At 54.2% G+C, this 13,595-nt stretch overlaps 1 long non-coding RNA gene across 1 annotated transcript; it reads right to left on the reverse strand.

Moving 5' to 3' along the window:
- Positions 1 to 6,492: 6,492 nt before the first annotated feature.
- LOC137857414 (uncharacterized) lies at positions 6,493 to 13,528 on the reverse strand. Its single transcript, XR_011097084.1, has 3 exons — positions 13,239 to 13,528; positions 11,036 to 11,174; positions 6,493 to 6,861 (listed from the first exon to the last, which is right to left on the reverse strand). It is a non-coding gene; the product is annotated as an uncharacterized lncRNA (long non-coding RNA).
- Positions 13,529 to 13,595: the final 67 nt, after the last annotated feature.

The following is a 13,595-nucleotide window of genomic DNA, read 5'->3' on the forward strand; positions in this document are numbered from 1 at the left end:
TTCCCCTCAATTCTGCTCGACCAGCCAGGGCAGGGCTGCCAGTTCTCCCCAGTCCCATGCCCGGAGCCGCCCCGGTGCTGCCCTGCCCGCCGCTGTTGGTGTTTCTCAGCCTCTCGATTTTTCCAGCACCGATATTGCTTTTCCTGGTGTTGCCATAACAACTGGCGTTAAGAGCTTGTTGACATTGCCCCGTTGTACTAATTGCACAGTTCCCTGTCACCGTTACATGCCAGTTTATTTCTTTCCAAGGCCTGAAATTGCTTTCGGCCACCTTGTCCGCTCCCTCGCCACCTCCCCAGGCCTAGTTAGGGAGGTGGAGCGAGGGAACAAATGATCCCGAAACGCCCCAGGGAAGTGTCATTTAACCCATCCAGAGCAGCCAGGCGGCCACGCGGCTCCAGCTCAGGGACTTTCGGATGAGTTGCCTCCATTTGCTGCGTTGCACCTGCAGCAGAAGGAACATTTAGGGCTGAGTGTCGCAGCGTGCGAGGGCTGGGCTGGAGCTCCTGCAAGGCATCACGGCAGCCCCACAGGTCCCCATCCTCTGGGAATGGTTCCTGTCCCCTAGGTGGTGGTGGCACAAGGGTTTTGCTCCTCGCTCTGACAGAGGAAATGATTAGTGGGATCGATCGCATCGACCTGGCGGAGTTTTCAGAAGATGCTTGGGTCACCTTGCGGCTCTCATCTCAGCCCCTGGCAGCCTGGCTTCCTGCTCCCACCTGTGTTTCCCCATAAAACACGGTGGCCAGCAGTGCCACAGCCTGACAGTGACAAACACCCACGTGGAGCCTCCTCCCAGCCCCGCAGCACAGTCCCTGCTGTCCCCAGAGATGCTGGACGAGGGACAGGGACAGACCAGATGTATGGGAAGCTCCCAGCCTCTGCTGGGCACTCCTACCCCAGCAGCAAGGCTGCCCTGTTGTGTTCCTCGGTAATTTATCACCAAGACACTTACTTTATAAATATTAAATGAAGGGCTCCATAAATTTTTAACGCAGAAAATAAAACTGCATTTGGTGAAGGGAAAAGAAAAAAAAAAAAAGCAAACCACAAAACAAACAAACCAACCATGCTCCTCACACATTCCCGTTGTCTTCCTCTCTTTCCCTGGCCTTGCCAACGCCTTGCCATGGCTTTCTGCTGAACCTCCCACCCCTGTCTCTCTGGTCACGGGGAAGGAGGCAGCCAGGGGTGGCTGTGGAGGCTGCACAGCAGGGATCCTGGGCTGGCCAGGCAGCTGTTTTGGCCACGTCCCATAATGGGGAATGCTGCATGGGGGCACGGCACACAGCACAGCCCGGGAGCTGCAGAGACCTGCCTGTCCCTTGCTGCCAGCCCGCTGCAGTGAAGAGCATGGATGAATCATTAGGACAAGTGCTCCTACAGCCCAAGCACAAATGAGGGAAGATTGGACCTTAGGCAAATAACAGCTCTTTGCTCAAGTGCGCTACATTTCTGCGCTCAACCGCGGCTCCTCGTGCGAAGCCTGTCACAGGGGACGCGCTGCCCATCCCTGGGGTCCAGCATGCAGGAGGTGAGCAGCCTGGCCCCAAGGATCAATACCTCGCAGTAACCCCTCAGCATCACCACGCTGTTTTCCCAGATGCTTTGTAGAAAAGCAAGTCAGCCAGAAAAACGCGATGCTGGACCCTGCTGCGGGTCCTCCCTGCACCCTTGGTGGGAGCTGCCCGCTCCCTGGCGGCTCTCTGCAAAGTGCAGATGCCAGCAAATCCTCGCTCCCGCAGTCATTAACTGCGGGGAGGCACCGAGCATCAGCAGATTTCTGGTAGGAGTGGATCGAGGGGACTTTCTCTCATCCGGATGGTGACAAAGAAGGCTTGGAGGGAGCTTTCTCCTTGCTGATGAGCGCCCGGAGCGACCTCGCACCTTCCACCGCAGACGGACATTGGCTTCGCAGCAGCCTCAGAAATACCTGCAGGAGTTTGTCGCTGCTTTGACAACTCCAGTGGTTTTGGATGATTTTTGTGGGCAGATGTGCCTGTGCTCAGCACATCCCCCTGCTCCTGGGTGCCCCTGCAGGGCCGTGTGGTGTTTAAGGACCAGCTCAGCACCATCCCCAGGTGGGGGCTGTGGGGATGCTCCGGCAGGGAGAGGAGGAATCCCCAGCTACCAATCCATGCAACAGAGCCAGGCATTAACCAAAACAGAAACTAATAAAAGTGATTTTAACAATAATAACGGCAACACAAGTTATTAAAGTCTACACTCAGCTGGGCGTGGGGCTTACTGAGTATTTTCCTGGCTTTTTGTCAGACTGTGGGATTGCCCCAGACACCGGGGCAGGGTGTATGACAAGGAGAGACAACGATCAATTTTTAATATTGCATATTTAAGCAGGCTTGGGCTCCAATCCATCATATCCCCTGGCTTTCCCTAAAATTAATCTTCAATAGCTTATCGAGAACTTCAGAAAATTAATATCCCAGCATTTCACCTTAGGGGAACAGCACTTTCTCTGGTTGAATATGCATGCAAGAGCAAAAAAAAAGAGCGCGATGAAGTGCCTGCCTGCAAGACTTCAGCTTCAAAAGAGTTTTTTTTATTATTTTTTTTTTACGTTTAGCGGAGTCCCCCCCCTTCACTGGGCTCTCCGTTCTGCTGGAGGGAGCATCCTGGGAGGGTAAGATGGTTGCAGAGAGGACAAAACAATTCCCAGGCTGCTTCCTACACAGGACGCTTCACCTTCCTGCAACGGGGCCCCAAATGAATGAATCTACCCTTTAACATCAGGCCATGGGAGCATGAAGGGGAACAGGAACAGGACGTTCCCCCGCTGTCTGATGCCAGGCAGCTGAACATCCACGCTCCCACTCCCAAATTCAGCGGGGGGAGGCTCCTGCTGGCAGCGGCCCCGACCCTAAAGGCAGGAGGGAGCCTCCGGTCGGGCAGGGCTCGCAGCACCGAGGCAGCACGCTGCCTGCCCCTGTGGGAACGGCTTGTTCATGAGTAAAAGTTTCATTTTTTTAGGGCCCAGAGGAGGGTGTGAGCCCTCCGCAGGCTGGCAGTGACCCAGCGAGCTGCAGCAGCTCACCAGGAGGCAGCCCAACCTCTTCCCCGGCTGCAGAGCTGCCAAATTGGTGCCCAGGGAGACAAAGAGGGGATCAAACCCTCATTTTCTGTCCCTCCCCGGCAGACAGGGGAGGTCAGATTCTGGCAGATGCAGAGGGCTTTGCTCCAGATGCCACCAGGGAAAGCAGCTGCTGCTGGGCACATCCATGCCTCGGGGTCTGGGGATTCCCTGCACCTGTCTCAGCTGGGGGAGGGTGGAGGGTAAGGGGGGATTTTGAAGCCAGAGCTGTGCCAGGCAGGAACGGGGGAGGCAAGAGGGACAGGTGGCCGTGGGGAGCTGGGGGATGCCCAGCACCACTTCACCAGCCTCTCCATTAAACAGGCTCTGTGGCAATGGGATTAAGAGGTCAAGGAGCACGGGGACCACATCCCCAAGTGGATTATCGTCTGCAGGAGAATTAAATGGAGATTATCTCCAGCCTAGCAGGCACCGCTGGGGCTGGGCTGGTTCAATCTCCCCCTCCAGCAGCCCTGTGTCCCTGCAGGGGACGAGGGCTGTGTGCGGTGCACCCCATGCCCCTCACCTCGAGAGCCCAAAGCAGGCTGCCCCGTCCCAGGACAGCACCAGTCGACACTGGGAAAACGATGCTGGAAGCAGTTGCTGATCCTCAGAAGGAGCAATTATGCATCTCCATGAAGAGAGCACTTATCATGATGTGTTCATCTTCCCTGACACCTCCCGTACCGTGCCCTGGCTGCGTTTTGCAAACACTAATTAATTAAGCCGTACACCTTTGTGAGGAGCTGTGGTGGGACCGCTGCCTGCCTGCTGCCGGGGGCTGGCTGCTCCGTGCATCCCTGCAACCAGCCGCTGTCCCCATGGGATGGATGCTCACAGGGGGCTCCGAAATGGGGACACCAAAGCCTGGCCTGGAAGCAGACATTGCGGCAGGTAACGAGAAATAAAAAAATGAGCCCGAGCGGGTTTCCACAGAGCAGATGGCTGGAGGTGTAAAAACAAAAGACAACAAGAAAACCTTCCCCCCAAAAACAAACAACAGATAGTTGGTAGCAAATGTTACACTGACAATAAAAATGAAGCCTCCAGGGGTAATTTGGGGAATTACAGATCAGTAAATTGCACATCTGTGTGCACCAAATTGATTGGAATGATAATTAAAACCAGAACATCTCATAATACAGCCCAGTGTGCGCATCTCTGAGGAAAATCATGTCTCACTAATCTCCTAGATTTCCTCGAACTTATCAGCCCAGCAGTGGATAAAGCACAACGAAGTGGCTATTTATTTAGGGCTCCTTTGACAAAAGATGGTGCAGGCAGCTGCTACGAAAGCCTATTAGCCGTGGGGCAAAAGACACCGTCTTTCCCTGTACGAGAAACCGGCAAGGAACCCCAAAGCTGGGAAGGTAACTTGTCTGGTTTTATGGTGGCAAAAGATCAGCAGCAAAGTCAGGATCTGTGCCTGGCTCCTGCTGTGAGTTTATCAGTGGCTGGGATGGAGGAGCAGATGCAGGAGGTAGAAGTACCAGCTCGCTCAGGTGGTTCTCAGCCACGGGAGACGGCGAGGAGCTTTGGAGAGCCCTCCACGTGCCGCATGGATTGGTACCATGCTGGCAAACCGCATTAGCGCCAACAAATGCGGAGGAACGCGCTTTGTTGTGTAAAACCTGCGGTTTTGGTAAACCTGAGGGGGTTCCTGCAGCTCCTCCAGAGGGGCAGGGGCTGCTCCGGGGACAGCTCTGCCTGGGGGGGAGGCAGGAGGAGGCCGGCAGGGCAGAGTATTCCTCCAGCTCCCTGTGCTCCTGTCACATCTGTTTTTAATCTGAGCAAGAAGGAGCACGCTCATGCCCCTGCAGGGTGGCCCATACAAGTCTGTCTCTTGTATCTTTTAAGAGAGAAGGAACTCGTCCCCTCCGCTCCCCTCCTGGCTCCTCTCTCCGCATCCATCATCATTAGCAGCCATAAACGTCAGAGCCGCAGCCATTAGGCTGCTATTCCCAGATAAATAATGCTTTTCATATTTAATTTACAAGTGGCTGCAGAGCCTCTTTGGGGTGCACGGGGTTAATTAAGAGCCGAATTAGATAGAAATGCTTCTCCCCAGGGAAACTCAATTAAAGCCTTCTGGAAAAAAAATATAAATAAATAAAAAATAAGACACCGAGGCTGGGCACAACCTCTCCCTGAGCAGTGGGGCTGTGCTGGCCGGTGGGAGAGGCTTCTCTGCTCCTCTCCTCACCGTGCACATCTCCAGTTTGGGCAGCTCCCAGGATCAGGACAGAGGGAGCCAAAATCGAGAGCCCACGGGTTCCAGCGAGAGGTGCCAGGGAGGATGCTAATGGTTAATCCTCCCTCCTGCTGCACAAACAAGCTGCCAAATGCTCCCCAGGAAAGCCGGCTCCGAACAGGAGGTTTACCAAGACCTTGTTGTGTAAGTGAAGGAAGCTCCTGGCCTCCTCCTCCCAGACATCTGCTCACCAAACCGACGCTTGCTGCAAATCACAAGCTGCAAGCAGCCCTGTGCGAGCTAGATATCCTGCCTGTGTTGGTGTACGGGCAGCAACCCTGCCCCTTCCCCAGAGAAAGGGCTGAGGATGGAGCACCACTGTTGGAAGAAAAAAGCAAACAAAGAAAAAACACACAATGGGAGCCAACTAACCCTCTGGAGAAGGAAAGGAGATCTTTGGGGATGACAAGTGGATTTGTTTACATGGACTTTCTGCTCTGATCCCTCCCCAGCACGCTTCCTTATCTGGCTTGCTAGACAGGATGGAAACTCAAAATTTTGAAGGTCTCAGAGAAAGAGCACAGCATCCTGTAAAGAGCTGTCAATCCAAGGAGGTGTTTGGTGGCCCTAATCTACAGCTCCTCCAGCTGAAACTCATTCAGCCCTCATTTTACACTGCTGTGCGTGTCCTTCAACAGCCAGGTGTGAGAACCACAAGGTCTGGTGCCACCTCCATGGGGGGAAGGATTTGGTCCTTTCCTAACCCTCTCCTGCAGAGCTGCTGTCCTGCCAACAGTCCACTGAGATGGAGGAGGAGGAGGTGGAGGTGGTGTTAGGAGGTGGCTTGTGCTTATCCTCTCCCTTTGCTTTAAGGGAGGGATAAGGACAGGGGTATTTGGGGAGGAGAGCACTACTGAAGCTGGGCTTGTGATGCCAGCTGAGACGTTTCTCTGGTGCCAATAGCTCCTGGTCCCTGGAGCTGTCCCACGGCCACTTCCCTGGCTCGATCCCTGCACAACACTGGTGAGACCCCACCTGAAAGCAGGGCAGCTGCTCCTTCATCTGAACATCACGTCATTCATTCTCCCTAATGCCAACCTTAGTTCTTGATGTCATTACCCACTGTGTCCATTGGGCACTTGATCATCCAGATGATTTGCGGAAGAACTCTACAACTCAAAAGCAAATGAGTTATAAAGTAGGTATGTGGTTTATTTCGGCGCCGGGTGCATGTGGGATAGCTCCCGAAGGCATATGCAACAATTCGCTCACTCGTGTTCTCTTTTAACCCCTAAAATATAACATATGCATTAAGTTTCACAGGACATCTATGTATATTGATTTCCTAGCTCCACCTAGCCCCGCTTTGTATGCTAATTATCTTATCAATCCTTCTGTGCTTGCGTAGTACTCTCTGGTGGTCATCTGGGTGGCGTTGGGATGAAGTAAGACGTCTTCACCGGAGTTGAACTTTCCATCTCGTCTCCTTGCGCATGCTCTCTGAGCCCTTGGTCCCAGTCCGAGCCATAAGGTTGGTTTGATCTGGTTCTGGGGCTCCCAGGGGCTCCTGTTATCTGGAGGCCTAAGCGCAGCACAGGCGCAGTACATCACAAACGTAGCACACATTAAGCAATGAGTGTTGCCTACATATTAATTCTTAATCAATCGCTCTCTAATTTCTAACCCCATGTCTCACAGACCCATCAATTTACTCTTAACTGCGCCTTAATTTGATCATTACATTGTTCCACCTCTAGCTGGCTTCAAGGAGTCTGGTAGCAAATTTGCCCTGCAGCATGCTCCTCGTCTTAAGCATACATCTGTTTATTTGGCCTTTCCTTCAGCCCCAGGAGGCAGAGCACAGCACCGGGTCCTTGTCTGCTTGCAGCAGGAGGGACGGGAGCCAGGCTCCTGCCGCAGCCCCACCAAGGCCCCTCTCATGCTCTGCCAGCTGGCTGCGTGCGGCCCCTCACGGCATCTCTCGGTGCCCTAGCAGAGAGGGGGACGAGGAGAAAATCCATCTCTGGAAATCCTTTCAGCCCCTTCCTCCGGAGGCTCTAAGTCCTCATCTGCTTGAGGCCATCTGGACGAAGTCGTCCAAACACGGGCAGGCAGCTCAGGAGCCAGGGGAGTTGAGACAAAGGGGGGGCACGGCAGAAGAAACACTTGGCATCGTGCTTCTCCTCATTTAATTAGAGGAGAGCTAATGAAAGAGAGGAGCCTGTGTGCAGGAGGGCGCCGTCACCCCACTAGCTGATCTCCTCCGTGCAGGAGCCAGAGGCAGAGGAACATTTAATCCTGCTGGCTGAGCACGGACAGAGGGAGACCCACGGGATTTCCCCGTGTGAGCTGTAGGACAAGCAGCCCTGGCAGCAGGATGAGCTGTCTTCCAGGCTCTAGCCTTCCCAAGGCACTGTCTGGAGCCAGGGGCCACCCGGGGACAACTCCCCCAGCCAGGCAGAGAAGTCCCGGCAAGGAGTCGCTGCAGAGCAGCTGCGGATATTGCCGGATTTGGGAGATTTAGCCAAAAATCCCCAGAGAGCTCCCCCTTTGCCTGGAAACAAGGCTATTATGGGGCCCTCTTGCCAGAATACTTCTGAGGCTGCTCCCATGTATGCCGTGGCAATGAAGCTCCTGGCACCCAGGAGTGGCAAAGGTCTGCCCATGGGGACCGTCACCCTGCTCCCAGTGATGCCAGCACGGGTGACCTGTGCAAAGTGTCACCGCCTGCCCACGACCCGCCTGCCTTCAGAGCCCCTGCGCTCGCAGGGATAGCTATTAATGATGCTGCCTTTTGATATGCAAACGGAGTGCTCATTACGCCTCGCTCTCACCCCACATCCTCCGAGCTGTTAATTAAAGAGCGTGCAGCAGGCAGAAAATTATCACCGTCGCCTGCAAAATAAACCAGCGATGCTCGGGCGGCTGCACCCCCACACACACCCAGCAGGACAGACAGCCAGACAGAGCCACGCTGCCCAGCAAACCCTGCAGCTCAGAGGCCCTTTCACCAGCCCATGCCTCAGTGGGGAGCCCCTTCCCTTGTGCCCGATTTGCTGGGGCCAAATCGTGGCCATGCCCCTACAGGAGAGCCTGAAGCTCCGGAGCCCCAACACAGGGCTCTGCCCCCTCCTCACTCAACCAGATGTGCATAGCTAGACACGTTTCTTCCCCTTCTATTGTGTTTTGCAAGATTACAGGCTTGAGATGGACTCAAAAGCCACCAGCAGGCTTTGCAGAGGCACAGGAGGTGCTGAGGATTGGGCCCCACTGACCTGTTATCACAGAGGTGTTATGTAGGGGAAAAAGGCTTTGAAAGGACCAGAAGAATCACAGCTTCTCGTGGTATATGACATATGTCAAAAACCCTATTCTGATAAGTATATGGCTTAACATGAGCCAGTAGCAATAGGTGCTACACATGTAAATACTTCACTGTGTGCTCAATGCATAACTACGCAGAAATATGAGCCACTTTGGATTAATATGCATTTAGTATAATGTACTGATATTTAGCCTATATTGAATTGCTGCATTTCCATGTGCGTGACAATATTAAATGTGTATCTGTGTGCCTACCATCTCTTCCATACCACGCCAACCACCAACAGATACTCAGATGCTGTTGATGATTTAGAGCTTTCAAAACCCTAAAGAAATATTCCCAAAGAAGCACCAGAGGGGTACGTGGTGGGGGAACCTGCAGGATCCCATTTGTGGCTCCCACGTGCCAAGAAGTTGTCCCTTCACATGCCTCAGCTCCTGGCTAAGGAGGGCTGGTTTCCCCACACAGCTCACAGACCTGGGAACTACTTGATGGCACTGTTTGAGGCCAATCAAGCAGTGGAAAAAAAGCCCACAGAGATGCCATGGTATGCTCAATCCTTGAGCTTTTCACAATTCAGCTGGATAAAGCTCCGAGCAAGGTGGTCTGACCCCAGGGCTGATCCCTCTTCCAGCAGGAGGTAGGACCTGAGGCCTCCTGAGGGTGGCAGGGAAGCCCTGCCTGCTCAAACCATGCTGCTGCATGATGCCACCCCCAGGAGGCCTCAGAAGGGGTCTCCAGGTCCTGAAGGATCATGTGGACAGGTGAAAGTTGTAGTGAAACAAGGCAGCATCCACCACGTTCCTTGGGGAAGGACATTTTCCTCAAAACCGAAAGATTTCCTGTCAGTTCCCCCCAGATTGCTGCCAGCTCGAGCAGGGTGGGGTGGCTGTCAGGGGAGGCACAGCCAGCTCGGAGGTGCTTCTCCCTCTGCTCTGCTGTGGATGGACGATAAAGATTTTCCAAAAACCCTCATGAGAAGGTCTGTTTGGCAAGCAGGCCCTGAGGCAGTGCTGAGGCCTGCTCCCTGGTGCTGTGGCAGCAGGGCACAAACCTTGGTCTCTATCCCCACTCGGTTTTGAGGCCCCCAAACCCTCCCTGGGGCCATCTCGCAGGTGAACCAAGGAGTGTGTCTGCAGGGGTCAGGACCTGTAGACCCTGCCTGCTCTCTGCTCCTGGCCTGGGGGGCTCCAGGACATCTTCTCTCGCTCCTCTGGGGCCACCAGCCAGCATCCCTGCCCTGGCCAATGTCCCTGCCTGCTTCTGTCCCCGTGCTGGCTCAGCAGCCTGGGGATCAGCTCCAGCATCACGCCTGGAGGAAAAGCAGCACCGCTTTGCAAGCTCAGCAGAAAAAGCACCGTGGAGACAAGAGCTGCTCCCCTGACCCCGCTTGCAGGATTTTAACAGAAATATTCAGCTGGCATGGCTGGTGTGTTTGTGCACCAGGAGGGTGAGCAGAAACAGGGCTAAAAGCACAGCTGTATTCATAGCCAAGGACACTTTTACAGTCAGCTGAGCTGAGCAACACCCAGCCCAGGTCTGACCAGCCCCAGCGCAGGTGCCACGTTAGCAGAAGACATCACAGTGCTGTTACTTTCTGGTAACCCAGCAGGAGCATAACAGCAAAAGACCACTCTTAACAGACAGGCCAGACCCATCCAAAATCTAGTTCTTCTTTGCCCAGCAAGAGAAATGCAGGAGACAGGGTGAGGAGGAGATGCTGGAGGTCCCCTGGGGACATGCATCTTGGTGTTCACACATACGAGAACACAAATAGGTAAAAACAGAGCAGGGATGTGTTGGCAGGGTCAGTCCCAGGATGCTGCCTGCCCCCACAGGTCCACATTTCCAAGCAGACACCAGGCAGGTGGGAGAGAACCACAAGAGCGATGAAAAGCCCAAAAAACCCTGCCTCGTAGTGAGAGATAAAAAGGTTTAGTCTATTTAACTTCTCAGAGAGAAGGTTAAGAGGTGCCTTGATCATGATCTATTAATACCTACAGAGGAAAAATAGTTGTGATAGTAGATAGCTCTTTAATCTAATAGGCAGAGGCATAATGAAACCCAGTGGCTGGGTGCCAGACAGGAGAGAAGGGGAACGTTTCGCTGCACCCAGCGCTGCAGCAACGTGTCCACAGCCACCATGGGACCTCTCCTCTCACATGGGATGGGCTGGGGACAAGGAGCAGCTGGTGACCTGCTGTGGCATGGCAAAAAAGCCATTGCCCACTCAGCCCCTAAATCCTGGGTGCATGTAAATGGATAGCTGGTGGTATTTTTATTTATTTATTTATTCATTTTGTGTGTGTAAAGGAGGAAAATTTCCCTTCTGCAATTTAAGGCTGATCTGTAGCCACCACGGTGTAAGGACAGCAAAGCAACAACATCGTATTGAGATGGATAGCCTCACCTGGCCCACCTGCACACTTACCAGTGTGCAAATCCAACACCAACAGGGAGGGTTAAACGCTGATCCTACCCATTTTTCCCACTCCTGATGCCTCCGTGTTTCAGGACCCAGCGCCGGTGTTGCACCGGTGGTGAGGGTTTTGTCACGTCGTGTTCCTCGGCTAATTGGAAGGAAAGACAAAAAGGAAGGGGAATGAAAGGCTGTGGCGCATAAACACATCATTAGCTACATTACAAGTCCTGCACAAGCGGGCTTTATAAGCTCTTCAAGAGGAGGGATTATAACATGAGCTGTTTATTCTCACTTCTGAACCACAGAAGGACGTTAAGTCCAAAGCCTGTCGTTAAGGCTTTGAAGGCCAGCGAGGAAGGACATTTTCTGAAAGTCGACTGACCCCAGAACCTTCCAGACTCCCTCCCTGAAGACCAAGGCATCCGAAAAAGCCTTAGCTGAGGCCTGGGGGCCGTTTTCACAGCCCCCTGGCTCCCGCAGGGCTCCACGCACAGCCCCAGGGCAGCTGAGGGGAGAAGGCGGTCACGGTGACCGCAGCCCTGGCACCACAGCCGGCACCACAGCACCTCTTCCTCCACAGCCTTCCTCTCAATCCCCCTGTGCATTTGGCTGCTGCAGTGCCCGTCACATTTCCCTCACAGCCCGCAGGGAGCTGAAATCCCCTAAGGAAAGCCGCGGCACGCCGGTGGGTTGGTAAACGCTGCCGTGTACAACCTGACACAGGTGGTTCAGGAGCTATCAACCCGCGGTGCTTAAGCACACAAATAGTATTTTCTATTAGTCTCCCTTGGAATTTATGTGCCTTAATACGTTGCTCTTTATGTTAACGGCCCTTCGCGAGACGTACAGGGGATATAACGTGGTTGGATTACTGTGCAAATCATAACTTTGTTCCTGGCTGCGTTTGAGTGATTAGAACAGTAACCTTCACATCACCTTAACATCCACATTTGTATTTTATTACATATATTCCCAAGCAGATTATGTTGTTAAGGTAGATTTTTTGAACCATAACTCAGGAGGAGAAAACACAAAGGCTTCACAGAAATCTCCTGTTGGAGAGCATGGAAATTGGAGGCTTTCAAACTACATTTGAGCTCAGATTAAAATTTTCAGACGTGAGCGTTTCTGACTCACCAAGTTGGCAACAACCTCTGCACCCCTGCTCACAGCCACATGTGAAAACCCGAGGCCACCGTTCGGAGCAGAGCTGCGTGACCTGCCATGCACACGGTGCTGCCTAAAACCCCTCCGGGGCAGCCATCTCCTCCCCACCAGAGGCACCAAATAAATGTGAGCATCCTCGGCTCACACCACAGGCACATGGGTACTGAGGAAGCACCGAGAGCCCTGGCTGTGGGATGGTTGGGCAGGCAGGGGCATCGGGCTGTGCCCCACGTGAGGCACAGGGTAATGAGCACGAGTGAGTGTGATTTGAGGGCTTTCTCACCCAAAACAAGGCTGCAGCGACGCACTGGCGCGGTGTAACGGATGCTACGATGGGGAGCTGTTGCTATGGTGAGAGGAGTAATATTTAAGCACCAACTGTTTATAAATATAAAATCCCCACAAAGTTTTCTAAAATTAGATTAAGGGGGCTAGGGTTGTCAGGGTATTCTGGAAGACTTGAGAAATACCAGTATTTTTGGCCGTGCAAGCTCCGGGTGCTCCTAACACAGCAAACACCGGTCCCAAATGCTGAAAATCAAAAGCGAAGCTTCTGCCGTTGTGCTGTTGTGCTTCCCAAGATTGAACAGCGGCGATCTCAGAGCCCTGAACTCGCCAGCACAGCCTGGCTCGCCTCTCACAGCGGAGGCGATGCCAGCGTATCCAGGGATTTTCTCTCTCGACACGACCGCGGTGCAGGGACCCCGGTGCCACTGCTTCCCCCAACCCGCTGGCTGCAGGGTGAGGCTGTCCCGAGCCCCTGCCTGGCGCTGGGATCCCACAGTAACGCTTCCAGCATCCTGCAGCCGGGGGGGAGGATTTGGGAATGGCCGAGCCGTGGGGCACAGCCCGGGATGTTGCTGTCAGCACCCGACATGCAGGTGGTGAGGTGGGGTGCAGGACACGAGTGCCCACTGCAGCACTTCCAGAACCACGAGCTGCAGCTGCCAGGTCAGGGGAGGTGCAGATAAAGAGCAAAAAAAGCACAGCAAACACCTGGCAGAAGGGGAAACATGCAAAAAGTTGCCCAAAGTAAGAGCCCGACCTGCTTGGAGGAGTCGAGTGGGAGCAGGAGGGACCAAGGGGAACCTCAGCGGAGGTCGGGATGGCACCTTCCCGTCACGGCCTCTGCCCGTGGCCGTGGGGGAGCAGGGAGGGCTCCTGGCGCTGGAGGGCGACCCCCGGGACCCCCGCGGCTCCCCACGGGCGGTGCTCGCCCACCGAGGCCTGGCTCGCCCAGCAGGGGGCACGGGGAGGGCGCGCAGCGCCTGGGTAGGTGGGGGGGCGCGCCTCGGGGTGTGCGTGTGGGGAGGGCTGCAGAAATTAAAGAAAAAGAGAAAAAGAGAAGAAAACTTGGGAGTTTGCAGCTCGGCACGCCGGGGCGGCGCGGAGGCTGCGCTGC

Source organism: Anas acuta, chromosome 5 (genome assembly GCF_963932015.1).
Source record: "Anas acuta chromosome 5, bAnaAcu1.1, whole genome shotgun sequence".
In the NCBI taxonomy this organism is placed as follows: Eukaryota; Metazoa; Chordata; class Aves; order Anseriformes; family Anatidae; genus Anas; species Anas acuta.